Source organism: Lactuca sativa, chromosome 6 (genome assembly GCF_002870075.4).
Source record: "Lactuca sativa cultivar Salinas chromosome 6, Lsat_Salinas_v11, whole genome shotgun sequence".
Lineage (NCBI taxonomy): Eukaryota > Viridiplantae > Streptophyta > Magnoliopsida > Asterales > Asteraceae > Lactuca > Lactuca sativa.
In genome coordinates this window covers 95316404-95326376 of record NC_056628.2, presented here as the reverse complement: position 1 = coordinate 95326376, position 9973 = coordinate 95316404, and the positions used below count along the sequence as shown (strand labels likewise).

Genomic DNA, 9973 nt, shown 5'->3' with positions numbered 1-9973 from the left:
CAACTAGGTTAATCATTCCACTTAGCTTTAGGAATTGAGTATGTTTAATCTAGCTAAACTTGTTTTTGTGTTTGTTTTTACTGCAACTATGAGCTAAATACGTTTTTGTTTCTGTTTGGGGAATACCAAGGAACTCCTATGGTTTAATTCTTAGCTTTTGGTTAATTGTTTATTGGTGATCTATTAAATTAAGTTTGTTAAAGAACCTTATGCATTAATCACAATTATTTTCTATTAATTGGAAGACAGTTAAGCTGCATGAACATCTCTTAGTTGTTAACCTCATATGTCTATGTGAACACTAAATCATATGCTTAGGAATAATGATTATGAAACTAAGATTAATGAGACAATAGTTAGATTAATGTGTGAGCTTGTTTGAGAAACCATCAAACAAGAGGTTAATTGAACCACTAAATTGATTAACCACTACAAATCTTATTTAATCCAAATTATTAATCTAGGGAATTAATTAGCTTAAACACTTGATCACTGGTTGAATTAATTAATTGTCTAAGGGTTAGGAGTAATGAACATGAACCTAACCACTATAATTGGTAGCCAATAACAATTAATCTATCATAAATACAAAATAACCATAGGAGTGAATTGGTTGAACCTAAATAGAAACATCTTTATCAAATTTGGTGAATTAGTTGTTTGATTTAGTTACTTAGTTAATTAAGTGTTTTATGGTGTGCTTAAGTTTCTAGTCTTGTAAAACTAGAAGAAAAACCTTTTACTTTCATTAATTGCTTAGTTAAAATTAGCCATTAGTTTAATTTTCCGTTCCCTGAGTTCGATACCCTACTTACTCAACTATACCACTAAAAGACAGGTTCACTGCCTTTGTGTGCTAAATTTATTAATAAAAAGTAGGAATAAAACAAGTGCATTTACACACATCACGACCTATGACTCACCGTTCACAGCTCCATAACTTCGATATCGGTGCTCTTTAGGCTGCCCACAAGTGCATTTACACACATCAAGTTTTTGGCGCCGTTGCCTGGGAATGGTTCTAAATAATTAATCTAATCCCTAATTTTTTCGATCCTTTATGTGAGTTTACTGGCACAAAGTTAATTTATTTCAATCTAGTAGTTAGAAATTAGGCTTTAGCATTTGTTTTAGTTTTAAAATTAAGTTTAAAATTTCTTCAAAATTACACTGATACTCGGCGAGTACAAGGGTATTTGGCAGATTAATTTTCGATTTTTTTAGTATACTTTTTTGTTCTTTTTACGTTTTTATCTTGTTTGTTTCAGGACTTTCATGACCAGAGGATCAAACACCCCGCTGGTACCCCCGTTTGAAGATCCCGAATCCGCATTGAAAAGGAACAAAGGAAAGGACGTGGAGAGCTCGAGTACACCAAAGAAGTCACCTTTGTCCAATTTGAAGACTGTTTTTGGGAAAAAGAAGAGCAGCAAATCAGGAGCATCCAGCGCTTCTTTAGTAATCGACGAACCAGTTAAGGAAGATATTGAGTACGAGACCGAGGAAGAAGAGTAGCCTACATACGATCATGAAACCGATTCCGAGGAAGAGTTAGCTATCACAATGGCTAACATTGATGAAATCCCCATGGGAGAATGGAAGAAGAGGATGCGCGACGACACTGGCCCGGGACTTGTGCAACCTGCAATTCCCGCGACTGCTACTTTCGAGCTAAAGGGTCATATCCTAGCTTTACTTAAAGAAATACCTTTTTATGGAAAAGACCATGAAGATGCCTACAAGCATTTGGACGAAGTCAATGATGTAGCTGATTACTTCAATGTTCCAAATGTGCCCCGCGAGACTCAGCTACTTCGTATGCTTCCGGTGACATTCAAAGGTGCTGCAAAAGACTAGCTCAAGTTACTTCCCCCCGGACCAGTCACCACTTGGGCCAAGATGAAAGAAGAATTCATTGATCACTTTTGCCCACCTTCCAAGATAGCCAAGTTGAAGAAGGCCATTGCTAACTTTGAACAGCAAGCTGGAGAGTCGCTATATGAAGCATGGGAGATGTACAAGAGCTTACTAAGAAACTGCCCACACCATGACCTAAACAGCCAACAAGAAGTCTCCATCTTCTATGATGGAGTCAATGTCACAACTAGGCAGTTACTAGACTCGCAAGGCCCGCTCACAAAGAAGCCGCCCCCGGTGATCAAAGAATTGATTGAAGAATTCTCTAAACACTCTAGAGAATAACAAAACCATAGACATGATGTCACTAGGGGAGCCGCTTATGCAGCTACTGAAGACTTATCCGTGGTCATGGCTATGCTAAAAACCATGGATTGGAGTATGGATAAAATGGATCAAACGATCCATGCTATTCGGGTGGGTTGTGAAAACTGCAATGGGCCTCACCTCACTAAAGACTGTGATTTAGATGAGAATGGCAACAAGAAGGTGCAAGTTTGTTACTCAAGTGGAGACCGATATGATGAAGACTGGCGCAAACAAAAGAAAGAGTGGCTCCCTTATGAAGAGTACAAGAAAGCCAAAGAGGAAAGGTTTAGGCAAAAAGGGAGAGGGTTCTACCAAAAGGAGGAGCCGGTGCAAGAGAGGAAGCCAAGCTTGGAAGAAATGCTCACCAAATTTGTAGTTGCTTCAGAAAAAAGACATAGTGATCATGATGTTGCAATTCAAGAAACAAGGACCATGCTCAGAAACCAGCAAGCATCTATCCACAATATAGAAGCGCAGCTTGGGCAACTTGCTCAACAAATCAACCAAAGGGCACCGAGCGAACTTCCTAGCAAAACTGAAAATAACCCACGAGGCGCGCACATAAACATAGTCACAACAAGAAGTGGGAAGATAATCACTCCCCTGGCACCTATTCAGACTGAGGCATCCAAGGAATCACAGAAGGAGGAGGCAGAAAAGCAAGCAGAAAAACAAAACATACAATCTGACAGCCCTACTCGCCGAGTACCACGTATGGACTCGGCGAGTACACCACCAAATCCCAACGAGCAGGTCCCTGAAAAGCTTTACTAGCCTCCAATGCCATACCCAGCCCGAGCTAAGAAGGAGAACCAGGAAGAGGAGTATCAGAAGTTTCTAGATCATATCAAGACTCTTCAAATCAACATACCCTTCATTGAAGCCTTCATGCAAATGCCCAAATATGCAAAGTTCCTTAAGGAACTTCTCACTAATAGAAGGAAGATGGAAGAAGTGAAGAAGGTAGTACTCAATGAAAACTGCTCAGCTGCTATGCTAAATAAGCTACCAAAGAAGAAAGGTGATCCGGGGAGTTTGACTTTACCTTGCCAATTTGGCAACTTGGCCACCATTCATGCCTTAGCCGATTCGGGAGCAAGTGTGAACCTAATGCCATATTCATTCTTTAAGAAGCTGGATCTCCCAGAACCAAGGCCAATTCGCATGGCAATTCACTTGGCAAACAAGACAGTCACCTTCCCAAGAGGCATATGCGAAGACGTACTAGTCAAGGTGGACAAATTCGTCTTTCCCGCTGATTTTATCATTCTAGACATGGAGGCAGATCCACAAGTGCCAATCATCCTTGGAAGGCCCTTCCTCAACACGGCAAGTGCTATAGTAGACATGAGGGACTCGAAGCTCACCTTGCGGGTAGGAGAAGATTCAGTCACATTTGGGGTAGACCAAGCTATGAAGTATTCAAGGAACAGTGATGACACGACATTCTCAATTGATATGCTTGACGAATTATTGGAGGAATGCATAAGTGAAGATCCCAGCAAGTTCACAACTGATGATGAAGAATTTGATCCAAAAAAAGACTTAATGGAAATTGAAAGAGTGTTGGAAGAAGCAGATTATGAAGAATTGGTGAAGCAAACTGACAGTCCTACTCGCCGAGTAGGACCGATCTACTCGCCGAGTTCCTCTTTGGAAAAGGCAGAAGTCGTGAATACAGCCACAAACTCGCCGAGTACCCTACCTGCACTCGGCGAGTCCAACAGTCAGAACCAAAAATCGGAGCTCAAAACTTTACCAGAACATTTGGAGTATGCTTTCCTTGATGAAGGCAACCAAAAGCCTGTAATCATAGCTGCTGACCTGTCTAATTCTGAAAAGGAAGAACTCGTGCAAGTGTTGAAGAAGCGGAAGCGGGCCATAACATGGATCATCATCGACATCAAGGGAATAAGCCCATCTTATTGCTCCCACAAGATCAATCTGGAAGAAGGAGCAAAGCCGGTTGTACAGCACCAAAGAAGGTTAAACCCAAATATGCAAGAAGTAGTCAAGAAAGAAGTGGTCAAAATCTTATATGCAGGAATTATCTATTCCATTTCCGACAGTCCGTGGGTGAGTCCGGTCCAAGTGGTGCCCAAGAAAGGAGGGATGGCGGTCATAACCAACGAAAAGAACGAGCTAATTCCGACACGAACGGTAACCGGTTGGAGAGTGTGCATCGATTATCGAAAGCTAAACGATGCCACTTGTAAAGACCATTTTCCCTTACCTTTTATTGATCAAGTGTTAGAAAGACTATCGGGCCATAGCTACTATTGCTTTCTAGATGGATTCTCGGGTTATTTTCAAATACCCATAGATGCACCATTTACTTTTACTAAAGAATGTTTTGAGGCATTTGAATGTTTAAAGGAAAAATTAACTAACACCCCGATCATTATTGTACCAAATTGGAACTTACCCTTTGAGATTATGTGTGATGCTAGTGACTTTGCATTAGGAGTTGTCCTTGGTCAAAGGGTTGATAAGCACTTTCGACCCATATATGTTGCTAGCAAGACTCTAAATCCAGCCCAAGAGAATTACACCACCACTGAAAAGGAATTATTAGATGTGGTGTATGCCTTTGACAAATTCCGCCCTTACTTGGTTTTATCCAAAACTACTGTTTTTACTGACCACTCGACTATCAAGTATTTATTTGCAAAACAGGATGCCAAGCCAAGACTGATATGATGGGTGCTACTTCTTCAAGAGTTCGACATAGAGATACGAGACAAGAAGGGAATGGAGAATGTAGCAGCTGACCACTTGTCAAGGCTTGAAAACCCGCAATTGCAAGAAGATAAAGTTGGAGACGACTTCCCGGACGAGTACATTATGGTGACGGTGGGAGAAGAGCCATGGTTCGCAGATATAGCTAATTATTTAGCTACAAAATACATCCCGAAAGATTTTAGCCGTCAACAAAAGAAGAAATTCTTTTCTGAATTAAAATATTACTTTTGGGATGAGCCATACCTCTTCTGGAGCTGTGCGGATGGGATCATATGAAGATGCGTATTCGGGAAGGAAAGCCGGAAAATATTAGAGCATTGTCATAGCGGGCCCACGGGTGGACATCATGGAGCACACTACACTGCAAAGAAGATCTTTGACATTCGGTTCTATTGGCCCACAATTTTTAAAGATGTAGCCCAATTTATCAAAGAATGTGATGCTTGTCAAAGAGTGGGAAACATTTCATCTCGAAATGAAATGCCACAACATAGTATCCAAGTGTGCGAGGTGTTTGATGTGTTGGGAATCGACTTCATGGGACCATTTCCCATGTCTAAAGGAAACAAATAAATATTATGTATCCAAATGGGCGGAGGCACAAGCGTTACCAACAAATGACGGTCGGGTGGTGGTGCGGTTTTTAAAGAAATTATTTTCACGATTTGGAGTCCCGAAAGCCCTTATAAGTGACCGAGGCACACATTTTGCCAATGACCAATTGGAAAAGGTGTTAAAGAAATATGGGGTAACCCATAAGTTTTCCACATCGTACCATCCACAAACTAGTGGACAAACCGAAGTGACAAATCGAGCTTTAAAGCAAATTTTGGAGAAATCGGTGGGGAGCAATCGCAAGGAATGGTCGGATAAGCTAGATGATGCACTTTGGGCTTTTCGTACGGCTTTCAAAACACCTATTGATACTACACCATATAGGTTAGTTTATGGAAAGCAATGCCATTTGCCGGTGGAGCGAGAGCATAAGGCGTTTTGGGCTTTAAAGAGGTGTAACTTCAACATGGAGGAACTAAAGAGCAACCGGTTGATGCAAATGAATGCTCTTGAGGAGCTGAGGAATGATGCATACTCTAGTTCATGGCTTTATAAACAGAAGACCAAGATGTGGCATGACAAAAGGATTAAAGAAAAAGAATTTCATGAAGGCCAAAAAGTGTTGCTCTTCAATTCACGACTAAAGCTTTTCTCGGGAAAACTCAAGTCAAGATGGGATGGTCCTTTTCTAGTGAAGACGGTGTTTTCACATGGTGCTATAGAGCTATTGTCAAGAGATGGCACGCCTTTCAAGGTCAATGGTCATAGGGTCAAAAAGTATGAAGAAGGAGTCTCCGGAATGAAGGAATGGAAGAGTTGCTGCTGCTGGAAGGGATTGCAACCACGTAGAAGGGGAGGAGTCCAACTAATGACTCCCTAAAAAGAAGCGCTTCTCGGGAGGCAACCCGAGTTTCAATTTTGCATTTTCTTTCCTTTTCTTTATTTTCATTATTTTTTTCTTTTCTTCATCTACTTTTAAGAACATAACTGCTTGAGGGCAAGCAATGCCTAGAGTGTGGGGTGGATGGCTTAAAAACATGAGAAAATACATTAATTTTTCAAAATTTTCACAATTTTTTCAATCTGCAAGGTTTACTCGCCAAGTAGGCACGTATACTCGGCGAGTACCTGCCCGAGTAGCCCAATAAAACGCGTAACGACATTTATACTCGGCGAGTAGCCACTTTACACGGATGAGATATAAATCTGTAAAAAAGAGGGTTTTCACCCATTTAACCCCCATACTCGCCGTGCACAGCGATCTCTCAAGCAGCCCTGCGATTTTTGTGATTTCTTCAATTCTCTTCGATTTTCCACTTAATCTTCATCATTCAAAGAAAAAGGTAACATCTTTACACTTTAAACTCATTAAAGGTTCAATCTTTATCATAGATTTGCCCCTATTTTGCTTGATTACGGATTTGGGGGTTTCCTCAATTTCTAGGGTTTTAATTTAGCCATGAATTAGGTAGTGTTAGGAGGAATTTCTTTTGGATTTATGGTTAGATAACTCATTACAACAAACCCCTATGAAGAATTTGGAGTTTTGGACAGCCTATACATGTACGGCACCGAACAGTTCCCGAAGTTCATCCTACTCGCCGAGTAGGTCGTGTACTCGGCGAGTAGATGACTATTCAGACCCAATTTCTTCGTTTTTAATTACTGGGTATTGTTTGTTTGCGTGTTTTTGATGTTTTTATGCAGGTATCATGGCCAGAAGGGGGCAGTCTTCTCGTGGAGGGAGCCAAAGTGATATCCCATGGCTTTCATTCCAACAAATCACTTCCAAGTCATCACAAACTAGGGCCAAAAACCGATTAAAGGCGCTCAAACAAAAGGAAATCCATTTACCAAACGCAGTTGACTGGGGGTGGTTGGGAAATGTGGGATTGGAGGAGCTTACACCTTACTTGGTGAAGGAGTGCAGTTTGGGGTATACCACCATCACATGTGATGGTTGGTTACAACTATTCAAGATACAAAAGGCTGTATATGTCGAGTTGTGTTGGGAATTTTTTGCTACCATCTCATTCCAAGGTGGTAGTGAGTATTACAACCCCAACACAATTTCTTTTTCTTTGGGCGGGGAGCTGCGACAATGCAGCATTGCTGAGTTTTCTTGGAGACTGGACATTTATGACCAGAGCACGATGATGTCTGAAGACTTTGAAGCTTTTCTAGAAAACTGCCATAAGGAACTCCCCGAGGCGGTGGTGGCCTCTACATGGTGGAACACGATCGCTAACCGGGTGTATATCCCTTCCACCGCTCAGGAAGTCCACATTCGCTTGCCAATCCACCGCCTCATTCACCGCTTCGTGGCTAGCACCATCAACATGCGGAAGGATTGGGACAAGGTCCCAACCCTTGATATCTTCTATCTATGGAGTATTATTACTCCCGACGCTTTCTGCAATCTCCCCTATTGCATTGCCAAATTCCTTACTGAAGGGGCGGTTAAGGAAAAAGTCAACTCAAAAATCAATGGAGGCATGTTTGTTACTAGGCTGGCGAAGTCGTTTGGGGTCCTAGATTTGCAACAAGCTAGGGAACTCACGGTTATCCACCCTCCACCATTCAACACTGCACTATATAGGAGGGCACGGATAGTTGAAAAGTTTGGTGATTCATTCTCCATTCCACATGAAGACGAGCCGGGAAGGCGGGTCCGACAACATAGTGAGCGGGTACGAGAAGACCCACCGGTTATTCCGGTGGAGGAGGAAAATGATGGATGGAACCAATTGGAGTACCGACGCTACTTGGATGACATTGGACGAGGGTTGAATTATAATAATCAATCTTTTGAATACCTCTTCCAACAGATGCACATTGCCCCAAGACCCGGGCCCGACTATCCATACATTATGAGTTGGGACGAGAGAATGAGGAGAAGAGATGGAGAAGGAGGAAGTGGCGCGGGAGGAGCTGACATGAAAGATGAAGAATGAAGAGTTTTCTTTTATGTTTTGTGTTTATGATGTTTTGTTATGTTTTGAACAATTGTCAAACACTTTGATGATTTTTATTTTTGTTGGGATGGTTATTACTTTCACTTTTAGTTGTTTACTTTTCAGGGATAGAAGATTAGGAAGCATACTAAATTGTGAGGGTCAAGTAAGGAATGAGAGGTTTTCAAGAAAAGTATGGAGTCTTGTCCTTAGGATTGCGTCCGTGAGAGTCGAGAGTAATGGAGAGTGTTGCTGCTGAAGGAATTAGAGTGAGGGTCAGTGAAATTTTCAAGTTCAAAACCTGAGTCGAAAGGAATATCAGTTGGATCAGTTTTGGCAATACAACGCCTACTCGCCGAGTGCACAAACTCTACTCGGCGAGTACATGGGATATTACACGATATACTACCAAGTCAAGAGATACTCGCTGAGTCCACGTAGCTACTCGCCGAGTAGATCTACAATCTTCGATTTCCATAACTGCTTTGAGTACTTTCACTGCAGCATTTATCCACTTTTTGTCAAGAATTGTCACTGGAGATTTTCTAAGAAGCTTGTTCCGTGAAATTTTCGAGCTGTCAACCACACGAGACGCATGACACCCAAGCCATGGATGAGCTGTTCCCATGGCTAAAGTCAAGAGAAGAAGGAGCTGAAGAAGAGAGTATCAACCTATCGACTGCTACCCCAGGGGAGTTTGTTCCAATTCTTTCTATATTTGTATTTTTATTATTTGCATAATATGCAATGAGGGCATTGCATAAAATAAGTGTGGGGTAGGGGGTTGGTCACATATTAGAAAATTTAGAATCTTAATTTAGGCTAATTTTAAAAAAATTGTTGCATACCAAAAATATTACTTAGGGACTTAATTTAGAAAATTTTGGTAAAAGCAAATTAGGATTGCATGTTAGAATTGTGTTGATGATTGCATGAAAACCCAAATGTTTAGTTGAGCCTATACACGTTCTAGTGCATTTGTGGCTTCCTTATTCCAGTGAAATCATGGGACAAAAACACGACCCCGCTCAGCCTGAGGGATGCAATATGTTTAGCAGCCTAAACCTGAAATGAATCCAGGAAAATTATTATCGTTAGCCAATAAAGGTTGAGGTTGAGCGCCCCTGCTTAAGCATGTAGGTTTATTGAGTGTAAAAAGTGAGGTACATGTAAAAAAAGAATTGCAAGAAAAGTTGAAGAATTTTGGAGCAAATAAAGTGAAGATCAAAAGATCAAAATTCCAAGAAATTCAAAAAGTTGAAGATACAAAAAATCAAACAATAAAGGTGGTGAATTCAAAGAGATCAAAGATTAAATTATCAAGGAAGTGAAGAATTCAAAAGAGCTCCATAGTGGTATCGAAAAGTTGTAATTCTAGATTATGTATGCTTGGGTTGCTCAATTAAAAATACCTTGAGGGTAAGAGGTTTTCTGCGGATGGATTCGGAGGGTTGCATAAAATGAGCATAGTTCGGGGTGAGTGGGCGAATGTTTAT

The 9973-nt window shown here is 41.1% G+C and overlaps 1 non-coding gene across 1 annotated transcript; it reads right to left on the bottom strand.

The window, feature by feature from the left end:
- Positions 1-1947: 1947 nt before the first annotated feature.
- Positions 1948-2054, bottom strand: LOC111884343 (small nucleolar RNA R71). The gene has a single exon (XR_002847700.2). It is a non-coding gene; the product is annotated as a small nucleolar RNA R71 (small nucleolar RNA).
- Between the last annotated feature and the right edge of the window lie 7919 nt (positions 2055-9973).